Below are 16,048 nucleotides of genomic sequence, written 5' to 3' on the forward strand. Positions count from 1 at the left end.
AGGAAATATCAGAAAGGGGGACAGAACATGAAGACTCCTAACTCTGGGAAACAAACTAGGGGTGGTGGAAGGGGAGGAGGGCAAGGGGTGGGGGGGAATGGGTGATGAGCACTGAGGGGGGCACTTGATGGGATGAGCACTGGGTGTTATTCTGTATGTTGGCAAATTGAACACCAACAAAAAATAAACTTATTATTTAAAAAAAAAATGAGGTGCCAAGCAACTGGTGTAAGTACTAAATACTCAAAAAAGAGGAGAGGGGATTGAGGGTGGCTACTATGTGCCATGCACAGCACTAGATTCTAAAGACTCTAGTGAGCAAGAAAGGCCTGATCATTGACCTTGGAGTACTCTCCACCAGGCACGGTGCCTCTGGAGGTGCCTCTGACGACTGCATCAGAGTCATGCCTGGGGATCCAAGATGAAGGCCAGCAGGAGGCTGACGGAGGAGCTTGAAGAAATCTGCAAATGTGGAATGAAAAACTTCCGTAACATCCAGGTTGATGAAGCTAATTTATTGACTTGCCAAGGGCTTATTGTTCCTGACAACCCTCCATATGACAAGGGGGCCTTCAGAATCAAAATCAACTTTCCAGCAGAGCACCCATTCAAACCACCGAAGATCACATTTAAAACAAAGATCTATCAGCCGAACATCAAACATCGATGAAAAGGGGCAGGTCTGTCTGTCAGTAATTAGTGCTGAAAACTGGAAGCCAGCACCCAAAACCGACCAAGCAATCCAGTCCCTCATAGCACTGGTGAACGACCCCCAGCCCGAGCACCCACTTCGGGCTGACCTAGCTGAAGAATACTCTAAGGACCATAAAAAATTCTGCAAGAACACTGAAGAGTTTGCAAAGAAATATGGGGAGAAGTGACCTGTGGACTAAACTTTGTCACCACCGATTCCAGCGAGCGTGAGCGGAGACCCCGAGCAGCCCATTGGGACGCCCCACAAAGCAGGACTCTGTGGAAAATTGACACGTGCCTCCTGGCATTTGCTTGTGGCAGTTACCAACTTTCTACAGTTTTCTAAATCAAAAGTGGTCTAGGTAATCTGTAAAGAAAGGATTAAAAATTTAAGATGCTCTAGTTCTGCTTTCTTTGTTTTAAAAATCATTGCTTCAGACAGAACGTAAAGACTGCTAACTCTGGGAAACGAACTAGGGGTGGTAGAAGGGGAGGAGGGCGGGCGGTGGGAGTGAATGGGTGACGGGCACTGGGGGTTATTCTGTATGTTAGTAAATTGAACACTAATAAAAAATAAATTAAAAAAAAATCACTGCTTCAATCTACTTTAAGATAATGGTGTTTCTTTTCTTGTCCAAATTGATCCAAAACCTTCAATTTACACTTAGCCCTTAAGGTTAAAACAAACAAAAAAGGTTGCAGTTACCTTTCTTCCCCTGTCCTTACAATTCCCACTTTCTTGCATTTGGTTTGTTTTTCACTTATTCACTTCTCCCAGACCCAGGGCTATCTCTTCTGCAAAGGAGGAGAAAATGCTCCTGGTGATTCTGGTGGCTTCTTTACTGCCATGTTGCACTGCCCTGTGTAGGAGTTGGTTCAAATTCTCCTGGCTCCAATTTATAACATCCTTTTAAAAAATATTAAAAACAAGCAAACCACCACTCACCACCACCCCACCACCACCACCACTAAAAAAAAAAAAAAAAAAAAAAGCAGCCGTGGAAACGGAGGCCCAGTTCTTATGTAAAAATCTGGCTGGTGTTAACCACAATAACGTTGATTAAATGGGCAAGCCCTGATGTCTGTGTGCCTGACTGAACTTCAGCCTAGCCTGGCCTGCTTGGGAAACCCAGGTCTGGGCCAACCCCAGAGGAGGGCCTGCCAACCAGAGGATGCTGTGCGCTTGTGTGAGGAATTTCTCGCCAGAGAGGCTCCTGAGGCCAAAGGTTGACGCTCCTCCCTGCAGCCACTGTACAAGGTGTGCTGGTCACTGCAGACAACTCTGAAGCCAGGATGTCCATGTGAAATTCTATGCTCACCTGTCACTGAGCTCGCTCTCCCAGCTCCCCAGGGCAGCGCAGCCCCACCGCGACCCTCTCTCGGCACAGTTTGGCCCTTTGCGGGGTTGGAATTGGCAGGACTTGGCTGTAGCCAGCAGCAGTCTGAGGGTGCCGGCACCCTGTTGGCCCCTTCCTTCGGAGCAGCCGGCCAGCCCAGGAGCAAGACGGCCTTCCCTCTCCCTCTGGACTCACAGCCTTTGCAGAGTCAAGCTCCACTTGAAGCGCACTCAGTAATATCCTTTACATGTGTTTTATATTGTTTTGACTACCTTTTTTTTTTTTTTTTTTGTAGAAATAAAAATTGACCTTAGAATTTAAAAAAAAAGAAAAGAAAAAAAAAGAATCATGCCTAGGAATAAAAGCTAACAGGTATTAAGGGCACACTATGTGCCAGCCACTGAACTAAGTGCATTACCTGTGTTATAATTTCATTCTCGGACCAACACTATATGTGGCCTATTGTTATATTTCCATCTTACAGATTAGAAAACTGAGACCATAAAAAGCTAATTATGTTGCCCTAGGTCGCACCATTTGGAAACGACAAAGCCATGAGTGAAACCTGGAAGTCTGGCCTTGATATCCATGTCCTAAACCTACATTAAAAAGAGTGATTCCCTGGGCCCAGAGTAACTGAAGGACTGGATCCCGCAAATTTTACATTTTAAATTGGATCCCTAAGTAATTGTGAGGCCTAGAAGTACTGATACTCAGTGGCTTGGAGATGAAGTATGACAATTCCAAAAGCAATCACAATAAAAATAACATATGATAAGTATCACACGTGGGGGGAAGGACGGGATGCTGAGGGAGCACTCTGCTTAGATGCGGTCAGGGAAGGCTTCCTAGGGGACTTGCTCACACCTGCCTCAAAGGTAGGTGTGAGCTAGGTATCAAGGGGGTGAGAAAGCTTCCAGACTGAGCAGATTTGGATCCCAAGGCCAAAGGAAAGGAAACCACTAGGTCTCTGAAGGAGTGGGAGAAATCCACTATGGCTAGAAAATAGTATGGTTGGGCCCCTGCCCAAGAGAAGAGGCAAAAGTGCCAGGTGGAGATGAGTCAGGGCTTCCTAAAGAAGGCTGTGCTGTCTGTGCACTGAATAACGTTTCGGCATCCACTCAAGAAAGGGCCTTTAAAAAAAAAAATTCTTTATTCATGAGAGACAGAGAGAGAGGCAGAGACACAGCCAGAGGGAGAAGCAGGCTTCTCGCACGGAGCCTGATGCGGGACTTGATCCCAGCACCCCGGGATCACAACCTGAGCTGAAGGCAGACACTCAACCACTGAGCCACCCAGGTGCCCCTGGAGAGGGTCTTTTTGTAACTCAACCTGTCTCCCACATACCTCTAAGCACTTTGCAGGGAGAGACCACCCGTCTCGCAATGACCGTCAGTGGTCTATCAGTGACCCCTGGGTTAGAATCGGGGAAGCTGTACCTGTAAGCTCAGAAGTTTGGACAACAGGGAGCTGTTGTAGGATTTTAAAAAGGGAGTGACAAGGTTGTACTTAGGGGTCTGAAGGATCGATCTGGCTGAGAAGGCCAGAAATTTCTGCAGAGCATACTTGCTATGAGCACGGAAGTTGTAAAGAGGATTCTGTGGTGAGGTAACCCCGTCCAATGAGGCTCCTCCTGTCCTATGGGGCCACAGATTCTTTTCCACCATTGGGACAATTCTCACATGCCCCCAGAATGTCATCCTGCCTCCACCATCCCTCGGCCCCACGCTAAACTCTACACAGCAGGGCACTTAATCCTTACAACTGTATTTATACATAAAGAAACTGAAGGTCAGAGAGTTAGTTAGATGTCCAAGGCCACACAGGTGCAAAAATAAAATCTGAAACCAAGTATTCTTTGTTTCAAAGCTCTTGCTCCTGCCATTATACTCAATTCCCTCCAAGTCTATGTACACAGGGTAAAGCCAGACTCTCCTAGGGTCTTTAGATGATAACACTGGCATGGGAAAATCAGAAAAACTATGCCCTCCTTCAACCTTCCACTCCGCAGAACGCTATGAATGAATCAAAGCTCCTGATATCAGACAGGACTCGTGTAGCTCACAGCGACAGAACATAACCCAAGTGGCTTAAGCCAGGTATTTAAACAGCTTACCTAACTAAAACACCTGATTCTGAGCCCAGTGGATCCTAGGATCTTGGTCACTCTCACTGCATCTCAGCTTTGCTTCTCTCTGGGTGGCTTCAACCAAAGGGGGCTCTCCCTTGGCGACAACAAAAACAGATTAGAGCAGTTCGAGCTTATGCCTTCCCCGCTTAGACACCTCAGGTGGAAAAATGCCTTTTACACTGGATCCAGAGAAGGTTCTGCTCAGGGCCCTCACCAGTCAAGTCTGGGCCATAGGCCAGCCCTACTTGACCCCATGGTCTAAAAGTCAGAGTAGATCACCTCTAAAAGAAAATGAAATGCTGTTATCAAAGGAAGAACTGGATAGGAAGGTAGGGGAAACAGGTTTCGAGAATCTCATGGAATTGTCCAATCCCTGCTACTTAGATCACAGTGGCTTTACTTTTTTTTACAAACTTCTAGGCCTCTTCTATCTAGGCAGTGATAATTTGAGATACTTCTTAATAAGAATTACCAGCAAAAAAAATTTTTTAAAGTCTCTTTGGTTTCACATGGCTTTAGCATAAGAAACAAATTGAGAAAAGTCCAAAGGGAAGTGAAATCCTTGATTTTATGGAAGTATCAAATAATGTACTTAATCACTTGGAAATTTCATCAGAAAAAGTAACAAACATGAAAGATGAAAAATGATTTAGTTCAAATAGAGAATGAACAAAATTGGAAAGACAAGAAGAAAAGAAAAATGATTTGGCAAAATGAGGTACCAGAGAAGGAGGAACTCGTCAAGGTTGGTTGGATATTTCAAGAAAGTCGAAATCCATCACCTCAATCAAGATTTCAGTGTTAAAACTGCTGAGCTGTCAGGTATCGCCGCTGTTCTCAAGATGACAGGTTATAGAACAAGCCAAGCAAGCAAGATGATTTTGCTACGCTATCTGCTTCCTCCATTGCCATGACAACAGCACAAGTAGAAAATGGTGATAACACCATAATCTAATTATTTTTCTCCTCCACCTCTGCTTTTCAGTGCTTAAGCTAGGTCGGTAAATTGTCTTTGCTTACTTTGTTCCACACGCATTGTCCTTGCTTTGGTAGAAACCGTAGGAGCATTTCTGTAGGACAGTTGATTCAAAGGTAATAAGTTATTTAGAGACATTTGTAAATGGTAGTGGAGAAACACACTCTTGGTAATTGAGCTAAGAGCACTTTATCATTTGGGGATAATTCTATCAGCTGCATGTGAGGAGCATCTCAGGGGCTTAGGTCTGCCCACCACTGTTCTCCAGGGGAGATGAGCACTGAACACTGCAGGTGTAGACATCCTCTTAAGATCTGCTGGTGTGTGTATATATATATATATATATATATATATATATATATATATATATATTTTTTTTTTTTTTTTTTTTTTTTTTAAGACACTACAACAAGGGTCACCTGCGTGGCTCAGTCAGTTAAGCGTCTGCCTTTGGCTCAGGTCATGATCCCGGTGTCCTGGGATCGAGCCCTACATTGATCCATGCTCAACAGGGAGTCTGCTTCTCCCTCTCTCTCTGCTACTCCCTCTGCTTGTGTGCACACACTTTCTTTCTCTACCAAATAAATAAATAAATAAATAAATAAATAAAGTCTTTAAAAAAATAAAAGATGCTACAATAAATGACGGTCATATTATTTCGATCACAATTATCATCATCTTTGAAATCCTAACAATAGTTACTGTTTATTAAGAGCTTGCTGTGGGCAGCCCGGGTGGCTCAGAGGTTTAGCACTGCCCTCAGTCCAGGGCCTGATCCTGGAGGCCAGGGATCGAGTCCCACGTCAGGCTCCCTGCATGGAGCCTGCTTCTCCCTTTGCCTGTATCTCTGCCTCTCTCTCTCTCTCTCTCTGTGTCTCTCATGAATAAACAAATAAAATCTTAAAAAAAAAAAAAAAAAAAGAGCTTGCTGTGCACCAGGCACCATGCCAAATCCTTCTTGTGTCCCATTTATTATATGAAACACTGAGGCTCAAGGTACTAGGGAGGAGCACAAGCAAGATTCACACACGGGCTGTTCATCCAGGTTGGCACCTCACACTAATGGAGACAAACCAGAGATTAAACATACGCCGGGACCACAACAGCCTAAGACCAGAGACTTCGCTCTTGTCCTTTGCCACCTAAGCGATTACTCAAAAAGGGAACTGAGCAAAAGAATGTTCTTTAGCTACTAAAAGTCCAACTCGGGAAATGCCCGGATGATAATCCTCATAGCCTTCCTTAAATGCGGAGCATCAGATGTGATTATTTTATATTCACCAAATCCTATTGTTGGATAATGTAATAATACATTGACTGTGCACTAGGTTCAAGACACTGAGCTTATGACCTCAGGGAGAACGCTTACTAGTTACAATGCAGCTGCAGCTACTGTTTCTGCGAGTTTACAAGGGGGGGGGGAGCTCAGAGGAACCGTCTACAAGCAAACAAGCTGTAATTAGAACCCCATAAAGGAGCCATAAACCAAGTGTTCCAAGGGTTCAAAGAGAGAGAGGAATCCTATCCACTTGTGGAAAGGCCTCACTAAGGATATACCATGTGATGGGGTCCGTGTGTCAGAGGAGGCAGCTAGTCAGGCTCTAACAGGATGCCTGGAGACCAGCTAATGGGGAATCAGGTCCCTTAGCAGGAAAGTTAGCAACCTGCCTGGGTGGCATTCCACAAACATGGCCACAAGAAGCCAGACCAAACCAGACAGGCCCAAGACAAAGGTCAGAGACCCTGACCAAATAAGAAAAGGCAGGACACCCAGCTCCCAAAGAAAGCCCCTCCAAATAATAAATATTCCAGCCCTCAGTGAACCACTGTCCATAAAGGACAGAGACCCAAACGTAGGTGGGTATAGCTCTCCCTGGGGCACAGCCGCTCCTAGATCTCAAGAGTAAAAACCCTGGCTCACTTTAATAAACCCTTCACTTGTGCCCCTCAAACACCATCTGGTCTGTCCTTGAATTCTTTTCTTGAGACAGACTAAGACCCTCCAATGACACCCCCAGGGTGGGCAGAGGCCTCAGGGCCAAGGGGTCTCGCCAGTCCACACACCCACACTAGCCGATTTGACACGATTTCACCCCGCAAGGAGGAAAGGAAAAGAGGGTCCATCAGAAAGAACAGCCTGAGGAAAGGCAAGGAACAGTGAGTGTGTGGTCTGGTGCACACACTTGTGTGAAGAATGAAGTATTCAAGTCTGAGTGAAGATAAATGTGTGCATGGGGAGGAATGGCAGGCAAAGCCAAGGGAAGGATTGCAGATTCTGGCCTGGTGTTCTGGCCAAGCTAAAAACCTGGGTGGGCTTGGTTTGCCAGGCGGTGGAAAGACCTACAGACCAGTGGTCAGGGAGCAGTTGGGCTGCATTAAACAAAAAATAAAAATAAAAAATAAAATAAAAAGTTCAATTGGAATGGATGTGGCCAGGTTGTTAAGACAACACCAGTAAAGCATTTAGGCCAGTGCTCCTCAAGCCTTAAAGGGTCTAATAATCACCAGGGGACTTGTTAAAAAACACAGATTTGCACTCAGTAGCCCTGACGTGGAAACTGAGATTTTGCATTTGTCACAAGCTCCCACGCAAGACCCATGCTGCTTTCCTTGGAAACCAGAGCTCAGAAACCTCAGTCTCCGCCAAAGGACTTAGAAGACATCCTTGGGCATTTACCTTCATTGTTACTCCCAAAAAGCTCTCTGCCCAGGTACTAGCTCAGGGTTGTGCATTTGAACTGAAAATCTGAAATTTCCACCTGCATCTCTTCCCGTCCCTGCATTTTTTTAACTCCTTAAATACCATCTTGAGGGATAGGAAGAAGCAAGCAGATTAAATGAGGTCACTTGAGCAATTTGTGGTTTCAGCTGAAGCTTTGTGTTATCGTAAAGGGAAGCAGAAAACATGTGGATGTATAAATAGAGGTGTAGAACACAAGTTCACAGAAATTTATTCTCTCACTGTATAAGGATGAGCTCACATTTAGAAAGCAGGCTCAAAGCTGGTTGCCTTCGTGAGAAGGGGGATACTGGTTATGCTGAGGACAACTGGAGCCATTTAGGTCTTTCTGGTACTTGCTGTGGACCAGATGCTGGGGTGTTGGCCTCTGGAGCAAATTAAACTGAAGATATTTAATTTAATAACAACCTAAAACTTAATGGCTGGAAGAGGAAATGAAGCAGAGGATTTGAAACTAGGTCAAGGAGGGAAACTCTGGTAAACCTCCCAAGATGGCTGACTTTCCCAACATTATAATTCTTCCTATCAGTTATTTTCAAAAGGAAAGCATGTTTTCCCCAAATGGTTTCCTTCCTGACCCCAAAACAAGGGAAGTAAGCAGTCCCACCTGGAGAGAGAGAGGAACAAAAATCCAGGCCAGCCACACACCCTGACCTCCTCAGGGCCTAACTTCCATCCTCGCCTCTTGTGTGTGATGCTGCCTCCTGGACACGAGGGGCAATGGAGACAGATGTCAAGTGATCTGGGATGAGAAATACCCATAAGGATGTAGATTAATCCACAGATTGAGGTCACTATAATTTAATCCATTTGAGGCAGTTATTTGAGTACACAGATGGTGGCAGTGTCCATGCTTAAGCTCCAGTCACTTTCTCAACCCACATCTAGTCACACCACAGAAGGGATTAGCTAAATGGAACCAGCAATCTAAAGCAAGATTAGAGGAGGTGTCACCATTCCTTGCTCTCTAGAACCGTATCAGAATGCTCTTGGAATGCTGGACCCTTATGAGTAAAGAAAGAAAACTTTGTCCACTTGAACGTTTCCTTCAAGGGAACTTACTGGTTGTCACAAAAAGGAAATATCATAAAGTGAAGGAGCAGTCATCCTTATGTCAGATGAAACCACGCGGGACAAGACACTACTGGAGCCATGAGCATTTTTACTGAAACTGGGTTTGTGGCAAACACTACATGAGACCCCTAGTCCTTTTGAGAAACATGGCCCCACCAAGGAGAGGAGCCCTGAGCAGTAATTCTGGCAGGCTCAGCAATGTTCAGGCCAGGAGACCCATTCTGGGGCGTCAACTCTCCATCCCCATTGTCCCGGGGCCTGGGATACAGTATCATGCCAAAAGTTCTGATAAAAGATAATTAGGAAGCCAGTCAGATCCTCCCCCAAAGTGAAGCTGGAAAAAAGGGAGAGAATCAGCAGGGGGGAGAAAGCAAGAAGACGCAGAGATAAGGAGAAGCCCAGAGGGACTGTAAGGGAAGAGCGCAGAAGGAAGAGACAATGCCTCCCGCTGCTCTGGTGCTTAGAGCCTGGGGTCAAACCCAGCTGGCCCCTCCCAGGCTTTGAGACCCACTCTTACAGGCCTCTCTAGTCTCTTTATGGAGCTCAAGGATTCCACTCTTCATGAGTTTCCATAAGACCAGCTATCAGCTGGCATTCACAAAGGTAACACTGGGGTCTCCAACCCTCCCATCCCTGTTACTGGGAGAGATCAAATGCTAACACTGTCACCAGCTAGACCCCAGGACCAGACCTTTATTGCCACCGGCTTGTACACACCAAACTTTGTCCCACACTTTTCCCTTAAGCTCCTCTTCCAGTTTATCCCTTACCTGAGATAACTGGAAAGCACAGCTGCCCCCTAGCAAGAGCGCCTGCCCTGCCAAGAACTCTAGCTCACCCAGATCCCCCCCTCCCCCCCACCCCCTACCAGTTAGAGCTTAACCCCTGACTCACTCCTGTGCAGACAGACCTTGGAGTGACCTCTAAAATGACCCATGACTACCTGTGCCTCATTATAATACTAAAATCTCCACCCAAGGAGGGGCCACACCCTCATTTACATGAGCTACAGTGTATGTCAAGGCTTTCTTATCTAAATATTCATTCTAACTCCAAATAAAAGGAACCCATCCACCCTTGCTGGGGAGTCACAGCTTTGGAAATTATTCCCTGTGATCTCTTTATTTGCTGAGAATAAAATTTTTCTTTGTGTGACAACTCAGTCTGGAGCAGTTTCTGACTCACCAAGGAGCCAACTCACGTTGCTTCCGTTACACTAATTGACCAGACACAGGAACAAAGAAAGAAAAGACTGGAGGGAGAGAAGAAAGGAAAAGACAGAAATGCAGGCCCTGAAAGGAAAATTTGAGTAGTTTCAAAAACATGTTCATGGTAGATGTTCTATCAACATTTCTGTCAGGCCAGACCCTTGCATGCCACAGATGACCAGCAATTATTTGAAAACAAAGGATAAAAATGTAAAGGTAGGTTATCATTTTTAGAGTCATCCCAAGATATCTTTACTATATTTTTAATAAATTTCATCAGTAATTTCAAGGTATCCAAAATCCTTTAGTCTTCTCAGTCTCCGTTGAACTCACAAATCAAGTTTATTCTATTTTGCTATGTCCTGTCATCTAGAGAAATGGAAAGATCTTTCAGAAAAAAAGACACCACCCCTCCCACCCTCAAAAGTCCTGAAAATGAGAAAAAGATATAAATACGCATTTAGTTTCATGCCTCAACCCCATTTCCCACTCAATACATCCCCAAATTGGGAGCTCCTTGCAGATTTTTTTTAGAATCTCTTGAGATATGATTGCAGGGAGAAGAAATAAAGAAAGCATAAAAAGTTCTCCCAAACCTCGGGATTATTTCCAGTTCAAAGAGAGGAATGTTTTTACAAAACTTCTTTCTTTTTTCTTTTTCTCTTCTCCTCTTTTCTTTCTTCCTTCCTTTCTCTCCCACCTCCTTCCTTCTTTTTCTCTCTCTCTTTTTTTTTTTTTGACTCCTTGACAGCTCCTCCTGCTTATTCAAAACCTCTACTGCCATCATTTGAACACAGGCTGCATCAATGGTGAGCAGTGTCATTGAGATCTCTTTAGTGGGTTGTCAGGAACAGAGAATCTTCCAGAGTCTCAACACAACTGTCTCTGGCTACTGTGAGTATGGAGCTCACCATGGCAACATCAGCAGGTAAAGGGCAGTATTACTATTCCCTGATGGAGTAGGGCCATAGAAAGAAGCTTGAGTTTCCAAACTCATCCTCTCCAACATCCGTTAGAGAAGGCCTTTCCCCATCTCTTGCTGTAGGGAGTCACCCTCGCCCTCCTAGGGTCCAGACTGCATTCAGCACATGGGAAAATACTATATATAAAATAAATGTATCAGTGAGTCACTGGCTACTCTTCAGAGCATTAAAACAACACTGTAAGGCCCAGCACAGAGCCCTCTAGAAAGGAGCAGTCTAAGGATTTAAAATCATTTTCCCACATGCCGATCTTTCATTCCCTCAAATAAATAAATAAAAGGTAGAAAGACCCTAGATTATCTGTGGCATAATATCTGTTCTTAAGACCTCCTGGCAGTTTTCTTTGATTATAACCAAAATTCCAAAGACTCCTAGAGTTTCTTGTCACTAATAAAGAATGGACTGTGGTTAGCTGTAAAAGAGCAGCGCCCACCTTTTCTGAGACAAACTGAAAAAAAGTAACACGGGTGGTTTCCTTTATAAAAGGTATACTCTCTGCCTCAGAGAATAATAAGAATTCCTAAATTGGCAAATTTCACTGGAAAGGGAGAATTAGTTCTTTTCATTCAAACTCCTAGCTTGGGATGAGACAGTATACCCCTGTGTTAGATACCTAGCTGTGTAACCATAGTCGGGTTAACAACTTACTAAGTTAGGAGAGCTGAGTAATGCTGGTCAAGGTGCTCATTTCTCCAGACAGGAGAGCTGGGCTGTAACTACAGTAGTATCACTAACTCACAGTATGACCGTGAGCACATCAGTCATCGCACCTCATTTCCCTCCCCGCCCCCAATGTCAAATGAACGTTACATGCTTGTTTTCCTACTTAGCTCCAGGCCAGCCTCCTTCTCCTTAGCATTTTGTTCTTCAGGGTCATAATTGCAAACGATAGACACACCTCGGATGTGCTGCCACAAGTCAAGATGGCTCAGGAAAGGGCTGAGCAGGTTAGATTGCAACTTACGTCCGACTCTCCGACCCCCCCCCCCAAGTGCTGCTAACTCTTGCTAATACCAGATTTACCAATGTGGTACGCAGCCTTTAAGCAACTCCTGGCCTCATGACATTCATATCATTGCACAATTCTTTCCCCGTTAAGTGTGGGCTGGACCAAGTGACTCTCTTCCAACAGACAGAATAGAGCAAAAGTTGTGAGATATCTCTTCTGAGACTACATGACAAAAAAAAAGACAAAACAAAACTGTTTCTTGCTCACTCCCTCTTGTTGTTTTACTCACTCTGATGAAGCCAGCTATCATGCTAGTCCTTCCACAGGGAAATGAACTGAGGGAGGCCCCCCTTGATTCCTTGTTAAGCAAAGAATCAAGACCTTCAAAGCCCATGAGGAACTGAGTCCTGCCAACAATATGTGAGTGAGCTTGGAGGTGAAACCTTCTGCTTTCCAATTGAGCCTCCAGATAAGACCACTGTTCTGGCCAACATTTTGACTATAGCCTTGTCAGAGCCCATGAGGCCGATGTGCCTAGCTAAGCCATGCCTGGATTCCTGACCCACAGAAACTGAGCCTAGAAGGGGTTGTTGTTTTTAAGCCATTAATTTTGGGGATAACTGTCAGGTGCAACAAGAGATAACTAATAAGCAGTATGGTCAGAAATCATGATACAATATTTTCAGTGAAGTGGTGGTTTTCAAATGTCTATGTGTCAGTCCACCCTAGTGGTTATAACTCAATTTAGTACAGTATTGAGCTGTAATCAGCATTTTTTTAATGAAACAGAATGAAACAAAATAGAATGGAATAGAATAGAAAATGTATCAGAACTCATATTACAGATAAATATTATCTTATGAAACTTTTATTTCATAAATATATCACATAATATATCACAATAGATCATGATATAAAATGTATTTGTTAATATGAATTGAGCCAAAAGAATTGAAAGCCACCACCCTAAAGGACAACTGTAGAGATCAAATGAGAAAATAAACTGAACTCTGGCTGTGGTCTGAATGTTTGTGTCTTCCTGAAATTCACAAGTTGGAATCCTAAAGCAACATGATATCAGAAAATCACATGGATGGAGTCCTCAGGAATGGGATTATTGCTCTGATACAAGAGATCCCCCTCCACCCTGCCACCACCAACCATTGCTCCCTGGTCCCTTCTACCATGTGAGGATACAATGAGAAGTCTGTGACCTGGGTGACCATCTTCACCCAAACATGCTGGTGCCAGAACTCTCACCCCGAGACTGTGAGAAATAAATTTTTCTTATTTATAAGCCACCTAGTCTGTGGCATTTTGTTACAGCTACCCAAATGGATTAAGACAACCGGGGGATCCCTGGGTGGCTCAGCGGTTTAGCACCTGCCTTTGGCCCAGGGCATGATCCTGGAGTCCCGGGATCGAGTCCCGCATCGGGCTCCCTGCATGGAGCCTGCTTCTCCCTCTGCCTGTGTCTGTGCCTCTCTCTCTGTGTCTATCATGAATAAATAAAATCTTTAAAAAAAAAAATACAACCTTTTGTCCCTCTGCCTGGCTAAATTCAACAAAACATTAAGGCTTGGTTCAGGTCTTTCCCTTCTGTAAAGCCTTCTGTCACCACTCCAGCCCAGTGGCTTTCTCCACCCGTCTTGGAATGTAGGGCTTGGAAGAATCCACTGTCAATGGCAATACATTATATTAATTTTAGTTGTAATTTATGGTTGAACATGGGTTATTTCGTCTGAAATAATGGTGAGGTTCTTGAAGGCAAAGACTGTAATTTCACTTCTCTGTGTCCTCCATAATATATACTGTGGCAAGTGTAAAGCGTGTGAAGAAAAGATTTCTGGATCACCTTTGATGATGGAGATTAATTAGGAAAGGGCACAGGAACACAGACTAGCACAGCAGTTGTCTCCTTTTGTAAGGGCTGAAAAACAGCCTCTCTCCCCCACCCTCCCACCCCTTCCCCAAAGAGATCCATATTCCTGGAACCTGGAAATGTGACTTTATATGGAAATAAGATGTTTCCATATGGGATTGCATTAAGGATTTTGAGATGAGGAGATTGCCCTGTTTTATCAGAGTCCTAAATGCAATCATATGTAGTCTTATAAATGGGAGGCAGAGGGACTTACAGCACAGATAAGAGAAAATGACTATGACCTCAGAGGCAAGAGATTGGAGTAATGCAGGTCCAAACCAAAAAAGCTGGTAGCCACCAGAGGCTAGAAGAGGAAACAGATGCTCCCCTAGCGCCTCCATACCTGGCTTTGGACCTTGTAGTACTGGTTTTAGCCATCTGTATTCCAAAACTGAGAAAGAATAAATTTCTATTATTTGATGCCATCGAGTTTGTGGTAATTTGTTACAGTAGCCTCCAGAAATCTGTACACTCAAAACCATTTTTACCTTTGTAAAAGAATATCCAGAATATCCAATATCATGATGTCCAGCAAGCTTTATTACTCTCAACAATGTTTCTTCGGGAAACATTCCTATTTAGTCCAGAATTCTCAGGACAATAACCTAAAAGGCAGTGGCCAACTTTCTTTCCAAGGAGAGGATTAGGCTGTGTTGGTCGGTGCCACATAACATGGAATATCTCTAGTGGGCAGTGCTCTTGACAAATTATCTTGAAGGCAGCCGGACTTCCACATATCCATCCATACCATTTGTGGTAACTTTAGGGTCATGCCAGTTTTGATCAGGTTACCCGGAAGCAGAGCCCAAGACAGGGATTCTTGCTCAAATGATTGATTGAGGGATGCTGTCAGGGTAAGGGGAACAAGAGAAGCAGAACAGGTGGGGCAAAACAGATGTGGCCTCAACCAGAGACTAGCTTCAGGCTGATCCTGTGGGAAGTCGTTGCACCAAGAAGTTGGTGCCACCTTGAGGCAAGGGAACCAGCCTTTGTACCCCACCCTGTCACTCAACGATTGAGAGATGGGAAGATGGGAGAAGAAATTAGGACCTCCCAGGCAAAGAGCAAATCATTCCATGGGATTGTTACAAGGAATCATTAATGAAAATATCTGTAAATAAAATCACATAAACAAAGCATTATGTCAACAGCTAATAAGTGTGAGCAAAAGGACAAATTGGGACGGATCCTGAAGTGTTGACAAAAGGATGGTCAAGGGGTATTATTTACTAGCTCTGGGTTCCCTTAGCTGGTGGCACAAAGTGGCAGCCTAGTAAATCTCAATCAGGCTCCAGAAACAAACCTGACCTTCAGTAGGTCGGGATGACACTTAGGTCAAAGAAAGCCTTTATAAGACATTACATAAAGGTGGCAACATGTTCCTACAGGCCCGTGGAAGGGCCTCTTCTTAGAAGGTGAAGTCTAGACTCTGAGGGAAGCAGGATCCGTAGGCATGTGAGCCACTCTGGGATGCTTGCTTGAGCCCGGGACGAAAAGCATGATGCCAACACGGCCTAGATGGAACGAGAGCTGTCGTGTTGGTTCTTCAGGCAGACAGAGTGAAACAGCAAAGTATCCAAAGAGGTGTGAATTCTATCCTTCATGTGGGGAAACGTGTGACCTGCAAAGCCTTGATTTTGATCATTTAAATCCAACACTTCCAAACAGGTCCTTGAAATTTAGAAAATGCCTTGTGAATCTTCAAAGCATTTCTGGGACATGCTAGACTGTCACACTGCTGAAGTCAGCTGGGCGCAAGAGGCTGGGCAGAGACCAGGCTGGGAAGAAGGGGAGCCATGGCCACGGGGTAGCTGCACACACAGGGTCTCAGGGGACCCCCCCAAGCCCGCTGGCACCCTCAGCTGGCCCTCAGCCAGCATTTCCCAGAGCAACGCCTGGATCTCATGCCTGGGTAAAACAGAGAACAGAGAAAGAGAGAGAGACACAGAGAATGAAGCAGCCCTGCAGACTCTTTTTTTGAAATTTCAAAACAGCAAAATGCTAATAAGATATCCACCAAACAGCTATTTCAC

At 44.6% G+C, this 16,048-nt stretch overlaps 1 pseudogene; it reads left to right on the forward strand.

Annotated features, from left to right (window-relative positions):
* The first annotated feature begins 419 nt into the window (after window positions 1–419).
* Window positions 420–893, forward strand: LOC144313432 (ubiquitin-conjugating enzyme E2 L3 pseudogene; annotated as a pseudogene).
* The last annotated feature ends 15,155 nt before the right edge of the window (window positions 894–16,048 follow it).

This window comes from Canis aureus, chromosome 5, assembly GCF_053574225.1.
Source record: "Canis aureus isolate CA01 chromosome 5, VMU_Caureus_v.1.0, whole genome shotgun sequence".
Taxonomy (NCBI): Eukaryota; Metazoa; Chordata; class Mammalia; order Carnivora; family Canidae; genus Canis; species Canis aureus.